The 26170-nt window shown below is 45.3% G+C and overlaps 1 protein-coding gene across 2 annotated transcripts in view; it reads right to left on the minus strand.

Moving 5' to 3' along the window:
- LOC126458330 (protein rhomboid) overlaps nucleotides 1-26170 on the minus strand; it is a 304631-nt gene that overhangs the window by 45668 nt on the left and 232793 nt on the right. The window lies entirely within an intron of this gene.

A 26170-nucleotide genomic window follows, 5' to 3' on the forward strand; every position in this document is an offset into this window, starting at 1 on the left:
GCTGACCCTCAGCACAAACAAATGTGACATACTGCGTATAAGCAGACAGAAAAACCAATTATTGTGTGATTATACGATTGCGGAGCAACCACTCCAAGCGATCACATCCATTAGACATCAGGGATTGTTTAAAGTAGTACATCCACGTAAAACTAATCGCAGAATACGCAGATGCCAGACAAGTTCACTAGAAGAAGCCTCAAGAAGAGTAGTTCACTCACGAAAGAGGCAGATTACAAAACCCCTGTTCCGACAATGCACGAATTATTGATCACCAAACTGGCATCCGTACCATACAGAGGAAATAGAGAAGATCCAAAGAAGAGCAGCGCGATTCCTTACAGGTTCATTTTGTAGGCGCGAAATGAAAACGGAGATCCTAATCCATTTCCAACGGCAGATGCTAAAAGAGAGGCGTTCTGCACCATGGTGTGCCGCACTGTTGAGAGGTGTGACAGCGTACGTTCATTAACGGTCAGCCAACACATTGCTTCCTCCTACGCACATTTAGTGAAAACAGCATGAAAGTAAAACCAGAGATATTCCTGATTATATACATACTTCCTCAGACTCGTTCTTACGGCGAATCGTTCACGACGAATAGGGAAAGGAGAAATCACGATAGTACACAAACTACCATCCGCCACACACCATAAGGTAGGTTGAGGAGTTATATATGTAATGTACATGTAGAAGACAAATGGTTGAAGGGGAGGAGGAGGAGGAGGAGGAGGAGGAGGAAGAAGAAGAAGAAAATGACTTCGCACTAGTCTACAACTGTGGCGTTGTATTGGCGCTGCTGTGAACTCGACCGTTCAGAACTAATTAACACTGGCAGAGCGTGAAATCGAATATCGATTTTTGTGTTTGTCGCGCTATGTAGGGCGTTCAGGCGGAAGGCACAAATCCACGACAGGTACAAAACTCGAAAGCCTCGACCAAGTAATTCAGCGGAACTTCGCAATACATTTTTTAATAGCCCATCTTTGTTTTCTGGACACGGTATGCTGTTCCGCTCGCGGCGTGCGGCATATTAGAGAAATTAAACGCGGGGCAAATGAGTCTTAAGTTTCGCTTCCTGCGGCCCTAATGACCGGTAATGGAATAATGGAGCGCGCCGCATGCAGTGTCGGGTTGCGCCTGATACGCCGACCACACGCATGCCGCCTAACACTCGATACTGCACTAGACCTGTTGGATATCGTAGGTATTCGGTAATCAGTAACGAATATGCCCTTGCTAAGCATCGTTTCGGTGATGCCTGAAACTTTTCGTTAGTCGTGTAACATGTGCTCAGAACCCCATTCGAAATCCTCCATTTTCTTACTCTCAGCGGGACAAATCGATGGCTACAGGCAGTGCGGAATACATATTTTACCACTTGTCATGCTTACTTTCCCGCAGGCAGTTCGTATACGGCCAGCATCGAGTGGGCAGTATTCCAAAGTCTCAATTCCTTGCTCCCACATATGGTTCGTTAGTCCTGTGGATTCAACACTGTGCGCGAGCTTGTGTCGGAAACAAACTTTTTTTTAACAGCCAAGAAATAAAGCACAGTCTAATGATAATCACAGAGTAGGGCCAACACCATTTTCAAAAACATTTAGACCTGATACCTTTCACTAACTAAAGTAACGAGTAACGAATCGTTTCTAACGGGTACACGTGTCAACAATACTGCATAGGCAAGACACAAAATTTAGTCGTTACTTTTACAGCTCTGCTTTGTACGCGCTTGCTTTGTTGATCCACTTCATGTGTTTCATTACGGAGTACCACGAATAGACGGTTGGATACGTAAAGAAGAATGAGAACGGCTGTGAGTATGGGACACTTACGCCGATAGTGGAATACAGCTTTAGCTGTTTCGAAATAAAGTAAATGAATAACATCTTTATTTGAACATTTGTTTTGGTGTAAATTACACAAGATTTCTGGCCAGAACATCACACAGCAAGAAAAGATTTTCGAAGACTTACAATTCGAGATGTTAAGAAAAATGTGGGCTTTTATGAGCGATACAACAAAATATAGGGTTTTAAATAAACAGGGGTTTTTCGTGGTTCACAAACTAATTAGTCAGTTCATATATCAAAAGCGCTAGATAATAAAAAACCACTTTTTTAAAAACCTTTCAACTTGTAGTCGACTGAACTTGATCCAACAGACAGTTCTGGTTGCTTCTACACAATGTTTTGATACAAATCTTTACATACAAGTTTTTTTCTTTATTAAATTTTCTCCCAAATGGGTAGTCAGCTTTCGAATGTAGATATTAGCTAGCGGTTTTATCCAGGAATCTAAACTCTCATGTGTGCTGCAAGCATTTCTTGACTATGTTCTTCAAACATTGATCTGAGAAAACCCATTTGAGGTGTCAACAGATGTCTCCTGACTCCCTGCAATGATTTTAATCTCCTTTGCGGTGTAGTTCTAGGAACGATCGGTAACAGCCCTTTACGGCATTTCGCCTTCCAAAACACCCGATTATTTAATTGCAGTCTGCGTCCTCCAACCACTACCCGGGGCCCTCGCGGATAAGCTTCGCCTTCGACCTCGGTGTAGTGCCCAAAACAAAAAGATTTACGTATGTGGCCCATAAAGACGACACTGGTTGGTTGATGGGGGGGAGTCGATCAAACAGCGAGGTCATCGGTCCCATCGGATTAGGGAAGGAAGTCGGCTGTGCCCTTTCAAAGGGACCAGTATTTGCCTGAAGCAGCCCATACTATCCGTCCGAAATTGCAGATTTAAACACTGCGGAAGCAGAAACTGACTACAATGAGTGGAATTTCATATTAATACTAATACGATAACCTTACTTCTAAAAGTATGAAATTACACCGTTTACCAGCTTCCACACTCAAAAACAAAATTTACTTGTGATACAAACACAACAGCTACATCACTCAAGTTCCAGCAAGCGGAGTCATGTCTGCACTTTATTCCAGGAACTCCACGCTTCCGCTCTTTTGCGGGAAAACCCGAGAAACAATACGCGACCCTTACTATCTGCTGTTCCCTTACTCCATTAACAGTCTACCGAGATAATCGTGCTGACATCCACGGGTCTAGCAGAGATTTAAGGTAACATGAACTGTTTAGCAAAGAAACAAAAGCGCCGAAACAAGGTGTGTTTGTGTGCGTGTGTCGCCAGACGGTCCTGTGACGTCATCTCAAATTCGCCCTCTCCGGTGCTCGTAGACTCCACTGTTTACACTTTAGAGTCTGCGGCGGACCACTCGTCACCTGAGTCTCTTGCCGGCTACAAGTGCGACTCGACTCCCTCAGAAAGAGCGAGCACACGAGTCTGCAAGAATAACCGCGGACTCGCGACATTCCCGCTACATACGCGACTGTTCTGAAAGAAAATTTCGCCATTAAGCTGTAAACTACTATTCATTTACTTCACACAATGATGATTTCGGCTTTACAGCCATTTGCAAGTGCAATCTGAAATGTCAAAAAATGTCCGACATGCCTAAATGACCATAAGCAAGTTACACGCCAATATATGTAGTCAAAGACTGCTATATATTTATTTTAATATTTATTCAGAAAATGTGTAACAATTACGTTGACATAGACACACTTCAGGAGCGTTAACGAGTCTGCAACTGCAACATCAGAAAACATGCCACGACGATGTAGTGCTATCTCTAAATGGTGATTGATTATTAAGATAAATTACAGAAATGAATGATAAGATACACAACTCGGCGTCAGCCCACAGACGCAAGTCGTCGTGACCAAACGAATACAAAAATAGTGTGCTTTTCTGTCGGCAGGGTATGATAGTAACGCCTCTCTGTGCCCAGTTGCCGTTTGACGCACTGCACATGTTTCTCATGGTGGAGGTGGAATAAACAAGAATAGAACCATTTCGTTTGCTTTGCACGAAATTTGTATGTGTTTCGTGTGAAGCGTGGACTACAGCGTGAAGCCTGTTCCAGATATCACTCCTCCTCTAATACATTCGCATTTGTTTACTTAGCATAAATTAATTTTTGTCTTACGCCCTCCGCAATCTCACAAAAACAGCTTCGTTAAAAGCCATCTATACTCGACAGGCGATCATTTCGCCTTGTCGGTGCCACTTTATATCTGCAAGATCATTTACTCATATTCCGTACTGACAACAGGTCTCAACTAGCCTCATGCTCCTACATGTTTCAGTATGAGAGAACGATTCGAAGGGTATGAAGCAACTGTAGCGCCACAATTCTCAGACTAGACATACTCGGGGAACTACGGCGGGAACGGAGAAAATTGGCGCTTTGATTTGTGAAGAATACAACAGGAACATTATGGTAGTGAAACATGGATTGTGGGGAAACCGGGACATAAGAGAATCGCAGGATTTGAGATGTGGTGCTACAGACGAATGTCGAAAATTAGGTGGACGGATAAGGTAAGCAATGAAGAGGTTCTGCGCAGAGTCGGAGAGGAAAGGAATATATATATCTGTTCAGACATCATGCAATTACGTCCGTGATACTAGAGGAAGCTGTAGAGTGCATAAATTGTAGAGGAAGACAGAGATTGGAATACATCCAGCATATAATTGAGGATGTAAGTTGCAAGTGCTACTCTGAGATGAAAAGGTTGTCACAGGAGAAGAGTTCGTGGCGGACAGCATCAAACTAGCTACTACACATTAATGCCTTTAGGGGAAAAAAGGCTTCAGGAAAGCACATCGTAGCAGCCAAATCCTTGCTTCATTTCAAAACAACTTTGTCATCTCCTGTTCCTGTGTCAGCCGTGAATATACAGGACATAGTTACGCGCAATCTATTTGGCGTTATGTCTATTTTAGGTAACATGTTCATTTTCTGTCCCTGAAGAACAATTTTGATGTGGTCTATTATTTTCCTCGCTGCTGTGGAATATGTAACAGATAGTCAACGACGCTCGATGTAGTGTGTGACAGAGTGGAGGAGATGGAGAATGGCGTGAACGAGGGAAAAATCGGTGTAGAAGGAGTAGACCACGGATGAAAACGGGAGAGATTAGGCCATCCTGGTGGGTGCAGATGCGTGGTGACGGTGCGGCCGTTTGGTTCGCTGGCTGGGTGCGAAGCGGCTGTCAGGCTGTTTAGCGTCTGGACTGCGCCTGGCGAGACGGCGGTGGCGGCCGCTCCAGACGCGACAGGAAAAAGAACAGTGGCGTGCCGTCTCGGCAGGCTCCCAAATATTTGAGCGAGACAACGGCGCGGGGCGCCGGCCGGCCATCAGCCTAAATATTTAAATGGCCGCGTCTGCTGGGCTGTGGACAAGGTGAGGGGGAGGGGGCAGCCGCACGCTGGAGGCGGCCGCTCTGCCAACCACGGGGCGCTGGCGAACCGCGAGCTAAACACCTGCTGGTACAATGCTTGCACTGCACCATCCAGTCAGAGAGACGTCTGGGACGGGCCAAGTGGTGGTAACATAAGGGGGCATCTGCCAGCTATCCTCGGGCGAGTCGGCGAAAAGTGACACACGCACCATTGTTCTTCATACCCTGTCGAACTGGGGTGACAGAAGCTAATCTTTCTGCAAAGATACACACCGCGGATGGGGAAATCTACTGACACAAGCTACTTCGATGAAGGGCAGATTGTTATGGCCTGGCACCCGGTAACGATCGTCTCGGAAACAATGAAGCTGGTAGGCAGTTTGCCTGCTACTACCGTGAGCATCTATGGAAATTGGTTACAGGACTGTGGGAGCGCGAGTAGACAATGTGTTGGACGTCCTAGCCGGCCGCTGTGACCGAGCGGTTCTGGGTGCTTCAGTCCGGAACCGCGCGACTGCTACGGTCGCAGGTTCGAATCCTGCCTCGGGCATGGATGTGTGTGATGTTCTTGGGTTAATTAGTTTTAAGTAGTTCCAAGTTCTAGGGGATTGATGACCTCCGATGTTAAGTCCCCATAGTGCTCAGAGCCATCTGAACCTTTTTTTGTTTGTTGGACGTCCACGTCTCATCACTGAAGGTCTGGAAAGGAGGGTAGGCGGCGACTTAGGTCACATCTGACGCCAAGTGTTTCGGAGCACATTGTTAAGCGCAAATTGTTGAATAGAGGACTTCGCATTCGACGACCCATGTAGTTCCCAAACTGACGCTATAACATCGACAGTTACGAATGCTTTAGGTACGGTATCATCTAGATTTGACCGTAGATCAAATGGTGGCCATTCATATGACCTTCCGTGGGAACTTCGCTGTTAACCGAAGGCACCATGGCGGAATGAACGGTATTTTAGACCACGTGATATCCCTTCATCCATAATGTTTTCTCTTATTATCACTGTGCTCCTATTTCACGCGCAGTCCACCAGATACGAAGGAATAGGATGTCGGCAAAATCCCTAACATCCCCTCCGCCCACCCACCGGTACGCCATGTGTGTGGGCAGCGTTTCCTCTAAGATAACCAAGTTATTCTGTTATTGTCAAGTTAACTTTTTTAATGTGAGACAGTAGACAACTGGGGCCAGTATAGGATGATTTACTTCTGCAGAAGGCTAAACTTTATAAATAGTTCAAATGGCTCTGAGCACTATGGGACTTAACTGCTGAGGTCATCAGTCCGCTAGAACTTAGAACTACTTAAACCTAACTAACCCAAGGACATCACACACATCCATGCCCGAGGCAGGATTCGAACCTGCGACCGTAGCGGCCGCGCGGCTCCAGACTGTAGCGCCTAGAACCGGTCGGCCACTCTGGCCGGCGCTAAAGTTCATAAAAATATATTTATGATCTGGTATGGCTCATATCTTCAAGTACATGAACACACTGTAGTGTGTAGCGGGGGTTCCTATTACCCCTTTTCCTATTCCACTCGTCAATGGTGAAAGGGAAAACTACTGCGATATATCTCATTTCTATAATATTGCCTCCATGTTTTTTTTACTCTGTGTACTTGTTAGTGACCCATTAATCCAATTACAAGGCTGGGCTTATATTCTATATCCTCGTATTTCGTCCATTAGACGACAGTGCTGAACAGTGTCGAAACCCGGCATCAACCTGGTCAGACCACACGCAACGCGGAAGACAGTTGCAGGGAACACGGACGCTGTACCCGCCTTATGCAACGCACCACGTCAGCAGTTCACCGTGCATATCTCTCGCTTAACTTCCGTATTTTTCCAGCAACTACGTGCTTGTTGCTGTTTAGCGCAACAGCGGATTCCGGGTTAGAAATTTTGGCGCGGGCTCAACTAGGCAGCGACTGGATGACGCAATACGTATTGTTATACTCGCGGTGTACCATATATTTCGGCTTCAGAAAGAGGCGCGGAAGGAGCGCGCGGTATATTTAAACATCAAAGCGGAGTGACTGGCGTTACGGACAACTTAGCCCGCCCTCGGCCGCTTTGGCAGCTGAACCCTGTCGCAGAGGTCAGAGGTTCGAAGTCAGGTGCCACTACAGATTGTTTTCCGGCTGCCAAGTCTATGAAGGCCAAACCTGACTCATTGATGATCCCCGCTGAATAAAGAAACAGCGGCAATCACGTAAATATCGGTTAGATACATTACTGAACAAAATTTTAAACAAAATCATTTTATTGCGTTTGTTCTGGGTGGAGGAATAACGAACAGAAATTTACAACGTGGTGTTGTGAATGGCAGCTCTCTTTAATACGTGGGTAAATGTAATATAAAGCTTACAACAACGAGAAAGAACTCAAAACTTGATATTAGTCTTGACCACTGTATCTAATTACTTTCATGCTGCCTTAGTATCTAATTACTTTCATGCTGCCTTACGCATTTCGGCCTTACGACATTCTCGAAGTCTTGCTGATACAATCATCGTCTCCGAAATGTAGCTCTTCCGGTTTGTTTTGTTTCAGGGCGCAGAAACAAGTAAGGTCATACACGCCCATGTCAGAACCTCTACACGTGCAGCCCATTCGATGGGAGCAAAGAGAGCTAAGAACAAAGACTTCCCCTTTGAGAAAGGTCCATAAAATACGCCGTGGAGACAGCGGAGGTTCCGAACGAAAGATTAAATGTCCTTAGCCATATTGCCAAGACGGATAAGAAGTAAAACGCCGGCGACAGAGCGAGCGTCGTTCGTTAAAACGGCCGATAACTCAGAGGCAAACATACATCAGAATGCAAGTGGTTAAAATTGAGGGCCTTCCGTCAGGAAATGGCGAACTCTCAAAGGTTGGTGACAATGAGCACTAAATGGTGGAGGATCACCACGTAACAATTGAGGTGTGGCACCTCATATCGCTCCTGTCTACGGCCTGTGTATCGGGAGAATGACTCGTGCGTGCACAGTGACATATGGTCTGAAGACGGTTCAGTCGAGTACGTAGTTCTAATTTTCATCTGCTAGAGGACAGCGGTAGACAGAGACGTTCAAGAAACAGGTCCAGAGAATGTTTTTGTAAATTGCTCCGTTTATTTCTCGAAGACTTTTTTATTTATGTTTGTGCAGTTTTGCATATGCTTTCAGTAGTGTGAATGATGCGTGAATGTGGCCTAAAGTAAATATTGAGATCACTGTTCTACTGATAAACGCTGTGCGGAACAGAGTGAGAAATTCTTAGGACCGTGTGAATGCAGACTAAAGTGAACGCATATTTATTCCGGTGTTTTCTTAGAAAGTACGGATTTTTAAGTAATTTTGTGTATGAGAAAAGACAGTAATTCCGCGTGGCATACTGAGCAGACCGGTGACTAAAAACATGAGTGTATTAGACACTGATAAACTTAATAGTATGGAGAGCATTTTCATTTAAGAACAATCCGTGCTTAGTAGATGTTCAGATTTCGGGGAACACTTTAACAGAAACTTACTAACGTGAATGAAAGGTTTTGTGCATGATTGTGTTGGGATTAGCACGGGCTTGGCACTGAACGTGTAATTCTCGACTTCAGAATTATACCGAAGTTTTGCCAGTATTTTCACCTTTCATTCAAAACCAAGTCCTTTTCCCGATTCTTAGAACAGTTAAGTTGTATGCAGCCTGGTGCGAGTTGCAGTACGATAGGTTTCTTCTCGGCTTTACTACCGGCGATCTGCTGCAACAAGTTCACAGGTAGGTGCACGTAAATGGACGAAAGAAACCGCGCCGCCGCACGATGTCTAGAACGACAGTGCCCAATACCCAACCTAGTTAAAATGATGATCTCTCGGCGAGAGGACCGAGTAGGAGGTCGGCCAAGCCGCTGGGAGAGGTTTAATTCCCTGGAGCTTGTTCCATTGAAGGGAAGACCAGTGGTGATACCAAAGTGACACCACCTGCTGACAGACGGCAACACACAGATCATCGGAAGGAATGGAAGAGCCTCGTTTCCCGTCAGACCGACGTGACCAGGAACTCACATCACAGTGGCTCCCTCATGAGAGAAGGAGTGAAAGCTTTCCCGGACCCGTTGCACTAAGGGATGGACGGTGTACAGCGCACAGACGCTCTGAAGGGAGAGTCGGAGCAGATGACACAATTACAAGGCACGTATCGCCTGATGTACTGCGTGGCCTGATACAAGGCGTAGAGCTCTGCTGTAAATACTGAGCAGTTTTCCGGAAGCTGATAGCGAAATCGTCTGTACCAATGACGAAGGCACGCCCGACACCACGGTTAGCCCGAGAGCCATCAGTGTACACATACTATCGCTAAGTTCTGTGCGAAGGTCGAGGAACAGCGATAGATCGAATCTGGAGAAGTTTCCTTAGGAAGCGAATTAAGTTCAAGGTGAAACGGGCCGCCGCACGAAGCCAAAGTGGTGAAGGGTTCACACCCGTCCGGAAAGTGACAGGTAGCGTGAAGTTAAGCTGCCAGAACATTAGTCGAAAGCGAACTGCAGGAGGTAACAGGGAAGATGGACGCGCCCCAGTTCCTCTTCAGCATACACAGGTTGTTTGAAAGTAAATGACACTTTTGGTAGATTATTTCTTATTTTAAAGGTAATTATTACATGGATTTCATTATTTTTTTACATAAGTCTTATGGTTTTGACACTCGTGCGATATGGGTGATTCTGTCACCGTCTATTTGCTTCTTGAACAACCTATCACGAAAATACCGCTATAAAGAATATAAACTGACAAATAAGTCAGATAAGGTGATAACCAACCATCACTACTACGGTTACACCAAAGGAACGTAATTACCACGCACATACGCATGACAGAACCACCGATATCGCATGGGTTTCAAAACCACGTGACGCATGTAAAAAATATAATGAAATCCGTTTAATAATTACCTTTAAAATTAGAAATAATGTACCAAAAGCAGTGCACTTGGAATTATGAATTATAATTATACAAGGTTTTTAATAGATATTACTACGCAGCTGACCCAGAAGAATACAAAGTAACTATTTTGTTTACAAGACGGTCAGTGTGTTCTCCACAGGCACCATGAATTGTCTATGTAAGTGCAGTTTTCTTCATTGTTATCTGCCTTTAGTGAATGAAGCCTGCTTTTCGAATGAGGGTCACTGATGTTTAATGAGTGTGTATTGCGCTGATCTACAATCAACTGTAATATCCATTAAACATTATCAAGCTAAAGCGTTTCTTAAATGCTTAAAAACACATTTCTGCATTCCACTTTTGCTAGCAACTATCATTTCAACTGACACTGACGACAAACCACTTTTTGTCAGTGTCCTCCATCCCCCGTCTTCGATTTCAACTTCTTCCCTCTAATTCTTTCCTTACATCGTGAGCCACTTCTCAGGTATTTAAAAAGCGCAGTGCTAGAATGTCTTGTATTTAAACATTGGCGAATAGCTGAAGGCATTCCACGACTGCAGCATTCGTTCGATCTTGGCTGCAGTCACGGCATTCTGCGTTCGATTCTGCCCACCAGAAATAACTTGTTGACTTGTTTAGAAGCACGAAAACCGGTTACTTCTGCGGATGATGTTACTGTAGGTGTTGCTGAAGAATATGCAGTATATTGGGGAAACATAATACCCATTTCCATCCACTTATTTTGCTGTTCTGTCTGTCTTCTAAACTGACAAAGAGATGTAAACGCTGTTCTGAGATGTAGATATTGCCACAGGAAATGAATCCTTGGGTGATCGCATCAAATCACGAATAATATAAAAATGTAATTTGCGAAATAACTAAAACAGTGCATCACAAAGTCCTCTACTGATACACTTAAAACGAATAAAAAAGAAATCTCTACCATATATGGCAAAACGTAGTACAAAAGCACTATACCTGCCATCCAAAATTCAACTTATAAATTGACTTTCATGTAATGGTCCCCACATATACAACCAGCTAGAGATGCGGACATTTGCCTTTAGAAACTGATGGTGAGTAGTAAAATTCCAGAAGGTCAAAATGGAAATACAACAGCTGAAGAAAAAAGAGCAATATAAGCCGAATGGTAACGTTCATACGAAATAAGTTTGATTTCAACACTGCATGAAGAGGGACCTCAAATTACCAACGCGAGTAAGGTATCTCCTTGTCTACTTTGGTATACCAACTGTACGCGAAGTGGCTCGTACACCGTTTTCTTCAGACTTATTAGGGATATACAGTAGCTTCATCGAGCGAGAGGGCAGTGTGTTTAACACACTGCACTATTTTGTAGATTCAAGTTATCATGAACTACTCTAATTTAAGTGTTCCATGGTCTTCTTAAATTTTATTCAGGCGAATATCGCTGTTGCTGTACATTCCTGCATCCAGTCATAGCATAATGAGAAACAGTATTTCGATTCTAATCGCCGCCACGTTAAGACATTTAATTTTTTTTACTCATTTCTCGTTCAGTGTTAGAATAATAATCAAACAAAAAATGTATGTTTCAGTGTGTGCGTCATGCAACGTCTCTGTGCTTAAAACGTAATTCTTCAGTACAGCTCTGGTAATTTTTGACCGCTCAGGGTATCAGATGCCCAATGCTCTGGGGACATACATATCTGTGCAGTTGATTTGATGCCTGAAATAAAGGGAAGACAGGACGTCGTTGGGCCTTAGGACCAGTTACCAGTGGCCGAAAGCTTGGTCTCTGAACGTTGGGAGAACGAAGAGGGACGCTGTTGTGTCAGAGTGTCGTTTCGCCAAGCAGACTGACATACGTCACACCGCCGTCACTCACCACGCTCACTTCGCTGACACAAACACACAACACATACCATCGGCCCGTGTCCAGCAGTCTGGGCAGGTTCTCAGCTGTTGAAGGACAGCCTCCTAAAAAACACAGTACGTGAAGGCTGCCTACACCAAGCTGGAATCTCCAGAGCGTCTCGGAGCATCACTTTCGAAATGCCCACTGAGTTTTCGATAATAATTTCCTAGCAGCAGGCCATTGCCGTAGCGCCTTTCGCACGAACGGCGGTATGCCTTCTGCCAGTTCTGCGTCTTTTCCTAGACTTCCGTAACGAAATCCCCAAAGTCGTTAGCATCACCACAGCTTTAGTTTGACGCATACCAATTGCCAAACAGCTTTGGTACCCCACATGTCACCGTCTGTGTTCTAAGGCACTACTTATTGCCATCAGCAGCCAATTGTCGACACTATCGGTGGTCCGACCTGGTCATCACATAGATCCTTTGGGCAAACGAAATGAAGAGGCATCACATAAATGTTTACGAGAAGGAAGCAGACTGGAACAAGATTGCAAGCCTTCCTGAGTTGGGTATTTTCTCAAGGCGTCTTTGGACAAGACAGTTTTCTGAATTTGTGTGTCGGCCAGTTCCTTATCCGATATTCTTTGCCTCCGGAGACAAGATGAACACCTGCCCAGTGACTTTCCTGTAACGCTTCCCAATGGAGATTTTCGGATATGTGGTTCTCACATTTTCTTTTGGGAATTAGTAACTTAGATAACTAATGTCAGTCACCTGAGGCCGGCTGGAGTGGCCGTGCGGTTCTAGGCGCTTCAGTCTGGTACCGCGCGACCGCTACGGTCGCATATTCGAATCCTGCTTCAGGCATCGATGTGTGTGATGTCCTTAGGTTAGTCAGGTTGAAGTAGTTCTAAGTCTAGGGGACTGATAACCTCAGATGTTAACTCCCATAGTGCTCAGAGCCATTCGAGCCATCTTCTCGCCATATGTCAGTCTGGGGCAGAGGTTACAAGTTGTTTACTTTTTCTGTGATGGGTTTATTGAATCAGAGACATCACATGTAACTTCCCCCACATGCTCAGTCTTCCATACTCTTCTTCCCACTCCATCACTCGCTGATTGCTGCACTCACCCTCCCACTCCCTCATTCACTCACTCACTCACTCACTCTTCCCCACTCACTCACTCACTCACTCACTCACTCTTCCCCACTCACTCACTCACTCACTCACTCACTCTTCCCCACTCACTCACTCACTCACTCACTCACTCTTCCCCACTCACTCACTCACTCTTCCCCACTCACTCACTCACTCTTCCCCACTCACTCACTCACTCTTCCCCACTCACTCACTCACTCTTCCCCACTCACTCACTCACTCTTCCCCACTCACTCACTCACTCTTCCCCACTCACTCACTCACTCTTCCCCACTCACTCACTCACTCTTCCCCACTCACTCACTCACTCTTCCCCACTCACTCACTCACTCTTCCCCACTCACTCACTCACTCTTCCCCACTCACTCACTCACTCTTCCCCACTCACTCACTCACTCTTCCCCACTCACTCACTCACTCACTCTTCCCCACTCACTCACTCACTCTTCCCCACTCACTCACTCACTCTTCCCCACTCACTCACTCACTCTTCCCCACTCACTCACTCTTCCCCACTCACTCATGTGAGCCACGAATTTTGTGTTGCGTCTCGTGAGATATGTGACCGTCATATTTCGAAAATGCGTAACTTAATTTGAATCTCTCAAACCACCCCACCCCCACACTCTCCCGCTACCCTTTGATACACGTCCTTATCGACCACTACTCAAGGATTCCGACTTGCAGGAAGTGGTCGGGCGCTGCTGGCTCCACAGAGGGGACAAAGGGAGGGTGCCCCGCTGGTGCCTCCTCAACCCTGCCGGCCGCGGTGTCACCCTGCTGAGTCACGAGACGGCGCCGCCGTGTATTTCTGTCGGCTGGACGCCGCTCAAGGCCCGCGCCGCAGACACACCGGGTTATTTTAACGGCCGCTGCGGTGGCGGTACCCGCGTGGCGACGAAGCGCCGTATCGAAATACACACTCACTCTACACTGGACCATTTGTGACCATCTACTCGAAATTCGGTAGCCAATCGTCTAGTGAGGAGGCAATGTGCAGCCGTCTGCGCCCTGCTTCGATCAGCATCTCCACATATCCACTCTACAAGCCTGGGCAAAGCACGTGGCACAAATTTCCTTCTCGACAGCTTTGTACTGTTCTTCCTACTCTTTTACTATCCTATGCTATAATTGTATTGTAATTTTGGAGGGCTGGGGTTGGCGAGAGTGAGTATACGATCTCTTTTAAAGGATCTTTCATTGAGACTGATACTGATTAGAACTGTAATTTCCAGTGTCTAATATTTTCTACGTGCCTTCCAGGTGTGAAAATATCCAATATAATTTGCAGTTTCATGATGCAACGACTCACGCTTCCTGAACGATGAGAAATCATTAAACTGTTTACCACAGTGGGAGCTCAGTTGTGGGTGCCCATCGTTTGCTCACCAGATATATGGAAAGCAATCACCGTCTCTCTATTGATGCTGTACGCCGCACCAAATGACCAGAAGGCAGAAGACAACGTAAGGCGCAAAGTGAGGACAGTATAGCAGCAGTAGAGCCCAGAACTACATCTACGTCATTACTCTGCTATTCACAATAACGTACCTGACAGAGGGTTCAATGAACCACCTTCAAGCTGTCTCTCTATCGTTCCACTCTCTAACGGCACGCGGGAAAAACGAGCACTTAAATTTTTCTGTGCGAGCCCTAATTTTTCTTATTTTATCGTGATTATTATTTCTCCCTATGTAGGTGGGTGACAACAATGTTTTCGCAATCGGAGGAGAAAACTGGTGATTGAAATTTCATGAGAAGATCCCGTCGCAACGAAAAACGCCTTTGTGTTAATGATTGCCACTCCAATTCACGTATCATGTCTGTGACACTATCTCCCCTATTTCGCGATAATACAAAACGATCTGCCCTTCTTTGTATTTTTTCGATGTTATCCGTCAGTCCCACCTGATGCGGATCCCACACCGCACTGTAATACTCTAGAATGGGGAGGACAAGCGTAGTGTAAGTACTGAGGTAAATCCAAATGTCTAAGTTTCAAAAGACTATCTCAACGGTTGCGATTATCCGAAACATCAACTTGGAGAATTTTGCTAAATAGTTTGGGCCTGTATCCGTACAAAGTTGTATTGACCGATCACATGAAGCCGTACGATCACAGATGGCGTCGTGACTTCGCCGACTGGACCGTGCAACGGTTAGAAGCTGATCCTGTTTTCAGTGGAAAAATCTTCATCTCAGACCAGACGCATCTTTGTCGCAGTGGCTCTGTAAAGAGAGAAAATTGTCCACGAGATGTCTTTCAGGAAAATTCACTGTGTGGGTTTCGAGATGATGAGAGACGAACCGTCACCGTCAGTGGAAACTGCTACAGATGCAGGTTACGCGAATTTCCTTGGTCAGACGTTCAGACCATAGATATTGGAAACATGTAGTTCCAGCTTGATGGCGCTACGTGTCACACAGCTGATGCAGAGGGAGAAGTTTGGCAACCAGTTCATCTCAAGACGTGGCTCCGCGATTTGGCTGGCACGGTCGTGTGACTTAACACCCTTGGGTGTTTTTCTTTGGGCGTACGTGAAAGCCCCTGTCTATGCTGACAAGGGCGAACATTCATCTGCCTGTCACAAACAAAACGCCACTAATGTTGGACAGTTGTTAACAATTGGAGCCATCGCGTGCATCTGTGTATTCAAAGCCGCGGGGGACAATATTTTTTTCGGAACATAACTGCAATGTCTAAGCTTGAAAATAAAGCACAACTTACTTTGAATCGTTGAGTTTTGTTATTTTAAAAGTCTCGCTCTTAATGAAAGACGTTATACATTTCGGCCTGGCCTCTTGCTTCTGTCATGTTATCAATGTGAGCCGTGACCCACCTGCAGTATACAAGGTTTACCACTAGCATGGGCACCTCTTTCATAAACGATTCGAGATACCGAGACGTTAAACCAATGATAGTGGAGAAAAAGACACCATTCAGAAAAAGGAATTTTAATCCGCCACTCGAATCTCTGCTTAATTTTTAGAGTTCCGTGACTCAGTACGTAAAAAGAGAACCGTTATAGGATGTCTGTCCGTCCGTCCGTCCGACCGTCCGTCCGACCGAATGTCGCAGGCCGTTGTAGCTGAGCGCTCCGGTCGCAGGTTCGAATCCTGCCTTGGGCATGCATGTGTGTGATGTCCTTAGGTTAGTTAGGTTTAAGTAGTTCTAAGTTCTAGGGCACTGATGACCTCAGATGTTAAGTCCCATAGTGCTCAGAGCCATTTGTCCGTATGTCCGTCCGACTGTCCGCACATCTGCCCGACTGTACAAAACTCACTCATCAAAACCTGCAGGGTACTTCTCACTGACCTAGAATCACGAAAAATTTGGCAAGACGCAATGTTTAACGGTAAACGTAGAAAAATCTCATAACTGTTAATTTGTAATTATGTATAACGAAAAATATTTCTTTTCTCATTTGTCATCCTATTTCAAACTTAAAATTAAGACATTCTCGAAAACCTTGGAATATCTTACCAGTATCGATGTCGATAAGACAAAAATCCTTAATATCCTCGATTCTCGGAATGGATAAATTGTCTGTACACATAATTAAGTTTGTACGGAACCCTCAACGCGCGAGTCCTACTCGCACCTGGTCAGTTTTTCTTTCAAAACAATTAAAAAAGCATGATTCACAAAAGTGGAAAAAATGGAATAAACTGGAAACAATATTTCTAACATTGATCCTGTGAAAGAGAATAAAATGAGAAGGCCGCCAAGAAGAACGCTGGGGTGTACAGGACCAAGAACACAACGGAGAAATGAACGATGTACACAGGTGGCCAAAATGCATTTAGCGTGCATCCTATGTCATTCAAATGCGACGTCTTTGTCGTGAACTCTGCTTACGGATCGCGAACCTCAGCGTCTCGAGGCACGGTGCACTTGATTTTGGATGATCGATCAGTCTGTAGCTCAGCCAGCTTGCTCAACGTTCAGGCCAACCACAGGAACCCCACCCCCGTTCCTTGTGATGCTGCAGTTATCGTAAATGCCCCTTTCCACACACGAAGTTGACAGTGAATAAAGTCCATACTTCCATGTAAGTTCGTCGTTCAGTTATAACTGAATCCACTACATGGACACAGTGGGATGACAGGGCAGAATCAACTGGCACAGGCTGACGCACGAGAAACAAAAGTTGCCTGCCTTGACGACTGGGCACCAAGTGCAAAAGTTGGGTGGTAAGGAGGCGCTTTTACGTAATATTTATTCATCACCACTTGCGTTCCAAGATACTACCGTATCTACCCAAACATTTATCCATGTAGCACATATCCTAGGTCTGGCAGTGTAGTGGTTAGCGTTGCTGGGAACCGACTATAAAGTACTGGGTTCGATTCATAGCGACCACGTCAGATTTTTCTGCGGTAGGAAGGGTTGAAACGGGGCTTACTATCCTCGTGAGGCTAAATGAGGTGCTGCTTTAACAGACAAGCAGCGAAACCGAGACGAATGAGCTGCTACTGCAGGTTAACTTGCTGCACTCCGCCCCTACCAGAAAGTGGAGCCAGAGCTCCAGGTGTTTCCCCGCTGCGGCGAGGGGCATGGAGCCACTGATGGCGCTAACGGTATCTACGAGGTGAGCGGCCAGAGCGACCGTAGTGAATCTGACAGGGAGCAGGCGAACACGCAGACACTCGAAACAACAACCGAAGAAGACGACTGGCGGCTGAGTGGGAGGACAAGACGCAGACAGCCGTGCGCGCGGCACGGAGCACTGACCGGCCAGACGTGTCCTGATGTCCGAGAAGTCTGTGCTTGGAGTCCACAGGCGCTGACTGCGCCTTGCGCTGCGCGGCCCGCACGTCTCAAATCCCCGACTGAAGCTCTGCTTTGCTGTTCAGGCAGTGAATTGCCTGTATGTGCCACACGGCATAGGCACCGCAATTCAAAGAATGTAGTGCGTGTGCCTGTTCAAGTTACCGAGAACGTTGCTTTCGCTTTGGTTTTGTTCTATTTTCTTCCTTTTCAGTATCTGGAGAAGTTCAAACTGCTGCTCAGTTATCCTATGGATGCTCGTAAAGTGATTTTATTCTGCTGTTAATTGAATCATAGGTTCTGATTATTCGGAGGAGCAGTACTGATCTGGGAATTTAGTTAAAATGGAACCAGTTAACGTTTTTCTGATCAATTTGGGTTTTGTACACTCCGCCTTACGCAAAAGACAACATTTCTTTTTTGTTTATAGAGACATGTTTCACACCTACATTTCTTCTCCTGTCAGTGTCTATTTATTTCTGTAAAATATCATACTGTTCACTTTGTTTCGATTGCTCGACTGGAATTACAATACTTGTGAAAATTGATGGTTTTTATGACTTTTTATCGTTTTGACAATATGTCATCTGCAATGTACTCGGGAACAAAATTTGCTGATTTTTTAAATACTCTTCGAGAGTAGTTTCTTGTGTATGTCAGCGTACTTACATTTTCCGTCCAGTAGCGCACAACTGCTTCATTTTTTCCCTAATGCCGTTTTCCAAAACGATTTTTATATTTCATATCACGTTTTCTCCCCCCCCCCCCCCCCCCCGTTTCCGCATTATGACCACGGCTGCACTGATTTCCTTGCCCCCTGCCACCTGTGAGTGGTTATTACACGTTCACTTAATGTGACTTGACCGTGAACAACATCAGTAAGCACTGATTTTTTTTAAATTGAGAACATACGTGGTCTAAAATTATTTCAGTTCAGCTCTCTCCTTCACGGTGCGGCAGTTTTGCAAGAGCAGTGAGCGGCTTATCCTGAAATGAGGCAGCAAGACTTGACTCTATAGAAGAGAGGCGCCAGCGGAGGAAGTGTAGCCAGCGGCTTGTTGTTGGGGTATAGTTAACAGGAAGTCGTTACCGTGGTGAGAGTTTGGGCAGAAGGCAGGGCACGACACGGCACGGCACAAAGTGTGGAGGGAGGGAGGGATGCAGGCAGCCGGCAGCGCCAGGCACCGCTGCGCCTGTCACGCAAGTGCGTGCACGCGCGGCGACGCCAGACCACGGCCTTTATTAAACATTCCTCTCGCTCCCTCGTGGTAGCGAGACAACATTACGACACGGCGAGCACTTCTAACTACTGGTGCAAGTAATGAGGGCGTCGTACGACCCCGCGCGAAACCCACTCCACTAGTCACGGAGGCTCACGGCAATGGTGCACAACACAACATAATACAATACGGTGTAGCGATGAAGTCCTCAACCGAGTGCAGCGAGAAGAGCACATACAAACGTGGTTGCACTTCATACCCTATACGATCGGACTGGGTGTTTGTGTTATTTCATCATCAAGTCGTGCTACTAACGGTAAGGACTGTTAGCCCTTTTGCTGCTTGCCCCAGAGGCATCACCTTGGTCTAGGAGCTCAGCTGAGCTAGCTAACAGAGGGGAATCAAAAATGACAGGAACAGAGCATACTGCCCTCATCCACCTGTAACGGTCTGTGGGTAGCTGAGTGGTGTCTTTACCCATTTGCGAGGGTATTGTGCTACAGTGGCCGCGTCTGACACATATTCACCCTGCAAGTTTCTCTCCGAAACACAGTGGTGACAAAATTTAAGGTGATAAAACAACTACCTTCGACACCAAAGTAAACAACGATTATTTGTAACACAGCCAGGTACGTGGCGTTGCTGTACGCCCTATACCAAAATACCTCTCGACAAACACACTACCGTCGAGGGGTTATGCTATAGCTGTCTCTGCACATCACCATCTCCAGTCGTCCCCGCCCCCGCCCCCGCCATACATGTATTAACCCATAACACAACACTTCTATATATCTGCCGCGTGTAAAATAGATAAAAAATCGAAAATATCCACTAATTTGATGTGTAAACTACAGAATGTTCTTTTTATTTACTAACTGTATATACCTACCTTGTGTAAAATCGATAACTCATCGAAAATATCCACTAATTTGATGTGAAAACTACAGAATGGCCTTTTTATTTACGAACCTCAATCTGAGTAAAAGTGAGAACTAGTTGAGGTCAAACTTTAAGATACGAAACATCTAAGTTATTAGCCTTGTGTGAGGGAAACTTTCAATGGAACAGTCGTATCTAATGTCAACCTACCTCTTGTAAGCGACCAACTGTTGAGAAGCACAATCATGATGGTAATAAAGTTGTCATGGTTTCATAAGAACGAACACAACCAATTTCTTTCTGTCTGATGGAGAAATTGGTGTAGTTTGAGAGCGATCCTTGCGTTCAAAATTAGTGTCTACGGAAGTCTTACAAACAAACCGTCATGCACATGAGTATTACACGCATTTCAGACACGTGAAAATCAATACAGAACGGTGTCTTTCACACATGTCACAAAAAAAATCACTTTTAGGTTTGACATCATCATCATCATCATCATCATCATCATCATCTCGTGACAGTGGCTAGATTGGACTGTGTAAAAATTGGGACTTTGTAAGGGCGCTGTTGACCACTTAGTTGAGCACCCCATACCAAACCACCACCACCACCACCACCACCACCACCACCACCACCACCACCACCACCACCACCACCACCACCACCTACGATCAAAAGTATCCGTACAATAGTGAACATTAATGTGCGATGTGACAATTCGTCTTTATGACAGCTTTAACTCTCCTGGGGACCCTTTTAATGACGTGTCGGAAAGTCTGTGGAGGAATGACAGCCCATTCTTCCTTAAGAGCCGAAACCAGAGACGATTGTGATGTTTCGACGCTAGCAGTCCAGAGCGAAATCGACTTCCTCCCAAGTCAACATAAAGGTCTTCCATTGGATTCAGAGACTCTGGTTAGATAAAACTATTTTAAATATGTTATTGTTGGTAGGGTTAAAAGAGGGGGGGGGGACCAAACTACGAGGTCATCGGTCCCTTGTTCCTAATAAAACAATGCCATATGTGTGAGAATAAAACGGACGAGACATAACACAAAACGGAAAGAAATGAAAAACCACAAGAACGAAGGAAAGGCAACGAACCCTAAAAGGTACAAAAGGGGACAAGAAAACAACAGAGACGCTAGAATCAGAAGAGGGTAGAACAAGAAAGCAGATTACAGCGGCTGGCTGACCACGAGAATAAAAAAAATTGTTCAAATGGCTCTGAGCACTATGGGACTTAACATCTGAGGTCATCAGTCCCCTAGAACTTAGAACTACTTAAACCTAACTAACCTAAGGACATCACACACATCCATGCCCGAGACAGGATTCGAAGAACCTGCGACCGCAGTGGTCGCGCGGTTCCAGACTGTAGCTCCTAGAACCGCTCGGCCACTCCGGCCGGCCACGAGAGTAAAAAAGGAGAAGCCGGCCACTCTGCAGCACATTAGAACTTCCACTTTTAGCACTAGGGTGGAGGATACAGAGGAACGAAGGACATGCGCTAAAACCTACACAGAAGTATGAAACCTACACTCACGGATAAAACTTCAAACTAAAGCTGCGGCTGAGGCATAGTCGCCCAACACCGAAGGCAGTGTGCTGGAAGTTAAAAGTCCGCCGAATAGCGGCTAGAAGTGGGCAGTCCAGCAAGAGGTGGACAACTGTCATTTGGGAGTCACAGCAACACAGAGGTGGGTCTTCGCGACGGAGTAGATGACAATGCGTTAGCCATGTATGGCCAATGCAGAGCCGGCAGAGGACAACTGATGCCCTGCGAGAGGACCGCATGGAAGACTTCCACACATTCGTCGTCTGCTTAATGATACGCAGCTTCTTGTGCGTACTGTTATGCCATTCCGTCTCCCAAAGCCAGAAAATCCCGCGGCGTGAGACAGAGCACAGGTCAGCTTCGGAGATGCCCACCTCCAGAAGCGGTTTCCGCGTCGCCTGTTTGGCCAGCCCGTCGGTAAGTTCGTTGCCTGGTATTCCGACGTATCCAGGGGTCCAGACGAACACCACTGAACGACAGGACCGTTCCAGGGCAGAGATGGACTCCTGGATGGACGCTACCAGAGGATGGCGAGGATAGCACTGGTCGATAGCTTGTAGGCTGCTCCGTGAGTCAGTACACAGCAGAAATGACGCGCCAGGACATGAGCGGATGCGCTCAAGAGCATGAGATATGGCCGCCAGCTCTGCAGTGAAAACACTGCAGCCATCTGGCAAGGAGTGCTGTTCTATAAGTCCATGAACATAAGCAAAGCCTACGTGACCATCAGCCATCGAGCCGTCAGTGTAAGCCACTTCAGAGCCCCGGAACACGTCAAGAATTGTTACGTCCACAAAATATTGCCTCGCAGATGTTTATCTATAACAGGGTGCACTGCCTTCCTGATAAGAATCGTTGTCACGTAACTGTTCACGTACTGTACGCAGTCCACATTGCTGTAATGTAGGTTCATACCACTGCACATTTAGCGGTTTTCAAGCACAATATGGAGACGACAAAAATACCTCATACCGTAATACCACCTTATCTGTTCATAACTGTTGGCACTGCGCAGGATGACGCCTATCTTCTCCAGGCATTCGCCGAAACCTAACCCTTCCCTCGTATTCGCACAAGGTACAGAGCGAGTCATCACTCCATATCAATCGTTTCCAGTCATTCACTATTCAGTGGTGGCGCTCTTTACACCACCCCAAATGTCGCTAAGCACTGACTGCAGAAATGTATGGCTTGCGAGTGGATGCTCGACCACTGTACTAGCTGCTCTGCTGGTAGGACTTTGTAACTCACGGGTCACTTGTTCCGCTGCTTTCAAGTGAGTTTTTTTTTAACCTCTCTTCGCAATGCTCTACAGTACCTGTCCGTTAGTACAGCAGGGCTACCACATGTTGGTTAATCTGTGTGTTTCTTCGCGTTTCCATCTCACAATCATATCGCCAACAGTCTACTTCGGCAGTTACGGAAGGGTTGAAATGTCTCTGACTGATTTTTGTACTCTGGTGAAATCGAATGATAAGTTCACGTCCGAAGTCAATGAGCTCTTCTGACCGAACCGTTCTGGAGTTCTCACTTTACTGCTGACAGTACGGTACGTCTCGCCTCCTTTTATACTGGCGGGTCTGTCTTATAGTTCAATACTGCGTTGTGATCGGACCAGTAATTACAAGCTGCTCCTGGTTCGAAAATTTCAGGCTAGCAGAAAGCTGATAACTACATTGATTCTAATGCTTACCAATAATGGTTCAACTCCTTCCCGCTTACATCGGCTAGGCGTCAAGGGTAATTCTACCATTCACAAGAAAGACGGTGTAAAGTACTTTCTGTTTTACTGCAGTTTGTTCGAAGCACAGAGAAAGAGTTTACTGTGAAACCTTGCGAAATTGGAGGTTGCCCTGCCAGCAAGTGCACCTCTTTCACTACGTATGTCTTCCAGACACTAAAATGTACAAAATACTTTATAGGAGACAGTAATGTGTGTATATGAACTTTGATGTACTATCTGTGGTTGTATGAAGGGTGTACTCTCTAGGGGTATGCTCCCTGATCTCTGTTGATTTCTTTTTATATTATATTTTATCTATGGTTGTTATGCCTTTTTAACTGTAAGTACTGTGCCTATGTAAACACTAAAATAGTACTGAATCATATTTCACCCTATTTATATTATGATTTCTAAGTACTAGTATACATTAAGTTACATATGTATCAAGCTGTTGGCAACTGCTCCAATAAACTGAGTCAAATGAGGATTCAAAAATATATAAATGTTACTTACGTCACGAAATGGATTTCACTCAATATTCAGAGCGACCATATTCAACGAGATATAGAAGAATATTTTACTGCTTTTCACTGAATGCTGTCATCATATCGAGGGTTGATCTGAACGTTAAAAGTTTTTTCTAGGCATGGTCCTACTGAAGGTGGCCTGTTCTTTCCTACATCCGACCTTCGAACAGACGTACCCAGACGATGGAGAGGGGTGGGCCCTACAGTTTATCGTGGACTCCGAGCAACGTTTCGAACTGGCATTTTTCACACAGACAGGTATTTGCTAATGGGTGACTGGTATCAGCAACAGTAGCTGGACAGAGTGTGTATAGAACCCTGAACCTCTGTATTTGTAGTCTGGTTGTTACTGAGTCGTACAGTATCACATAGTATTCGTATATCCGTACACTATCGATGTCATATTTTCCGTTCCAAAGGTCTTTTTAGTGCTGAAGAAAACAGACTAATTTTGGCGTTCAAGCCTGAAGATGGGGTCGGCAACGACTCAAATAACTGCAGTTAAGTGGCAGGATGCCGCCTGGCAACGCAGCACCGCCTTACGCATTACGCCACGCCGCCCATCACACACACCGAGAGTCACTAAGCGCGACCGAGTTATTCTGCTTAGTGCAGCAGTCAATAGTCGGTAGATTTGCTTTGAACACCATAATGCTTTACTACGCACGGTCGTATTAGAGGTGGTATGCCGTAGCAGGGATGTGATAAACCTGTCAGTTTAAACCAATTCCGGTATTTTAGTTCTGAATAACCGATATTTTTCTGTATCTGTTCTGTCACGGTCATAACAGGTGTTTTCTTTCTTACTAATAACCGGATAAAAACCCGAAATATCAATTAGCCATAGCAGCAGCGCCAAATTTTTCGTTTTTAAACACAACTTTTTTAAAGAACGGGTAATTTTCATTCGTAATATTTGCACTGCTTTGAAATATTGCGTTTTTGTAGAAAATGGGAAAAGTAGTAATATTTGAACAACAATGCCGACAGAAACGAGTAACGAACACACTGCATGGGAACTGGTACAGCACTTCTTGGATAATAATGTACCTGTTACCATGTGGTGTGGCCTATTAGATGGTAAGTAGTGTGTAAAACTTGCTCTGTATCTACAAGTATATGGTAGTTTCTTACTATCGTCGTCGGACAGCAGTTGTTACTATAGAATAGCACCATCCACAGTCTGAAAGTAATTTCACGAAGCGCGGTATCAATGAACAAGAGGAGCCAGAACCAACCTGTGACACCATATAAGGAGAAAACGTACAACTTGACAGTTCGCAGCTCATTTATGGTTTACAATAAAAATATAAAGCCGTTGATCTGCTGCCTGTGTCTACATAACTTGCCTTTAACTGCTTTTAGCCCCTGAAAGCGGAAAAATTAATAAGAAAAAGAGTGTCCTCCAACCTCAGTTTTCACACTTTAGCACTAACTATCCTTAAGGTCGAAATAGTGCTATAATCCCCGAATACAACACGGTGTTTGAACAGAGTTTCAAAAAATTTAGAATCAGTAGGAGAATACTGATCATTTTTTGTGGTACTCAACCACTTTTCAATTTTCGAGAAAACCTGCAAACGGTGGATGGACTTCCTTTCATTCGCCTATTTAATATTATATTTTGATTGAATGTATCTTGTAATTGAGGGGGTCAAAATTTTTTCGGTCTTTGTTCGATTTCAATGTTTACTGCAGGAAGTAATAGGAATAAAAAACCGGAAATCGGTTATTCCAGAACGACGTTATTCCAGAACGACGTTATTCCAGAACGACGTTATTCCAGAACGACGTTATTCCAGAACGACGTTATTCCAGAACGACGTTATTCCAGAACGACGTTATTCCAGAACGACGTTATTCCAGAACGACGTTATTCCAGAACGACGTTATTCCAGAACGACGTTATTCCAGAACGACGTTATTCCAGAACGACGTTATTCCAGAACGACGTTATTCCAGAACGACGTTATTCCAGAACGACGTTATTCCAGAACGACGTTATTCCAGAACGACGTTATTCCAGAACGACGTTATTTGAGCGGTTTTAATAGTATAGTTAAACTGGCGTTAAAAACGATATAACCGAGAACCTATTGTTTTAGTGATAACAGCCATCCTTATACCGTTGCCTTCCTCTGACCCTTAAACTGACTGACCCCCTAGTTATAGGGGGACTGCTAACTCGGCATTTTTCACATCAACAAAGATTGCCGGGGGAGGGGGGAAGAAGTAATAGGTGACAGCTAAAAACCCAAGGATTAAGAAACGTGATCTAGTT

The sequence above is a fragment of the Schistocerca serialis genome, chromosome 2 (genome assembly GCF_023864345.2).
Source record: "Schistocerca serialis cubense isolate TAMUIC-IGC-003099 chromosome 2, iqSchSeri2.2, whole genome shotgun sequence".
NCBI classification, from domain to species: domain Eukaryota; kingdom Metazoa; phylum Arthropoda; class Insecta; order Orthoptera; family Acrididae; genus Schistocerca; species Schistocerca serialis.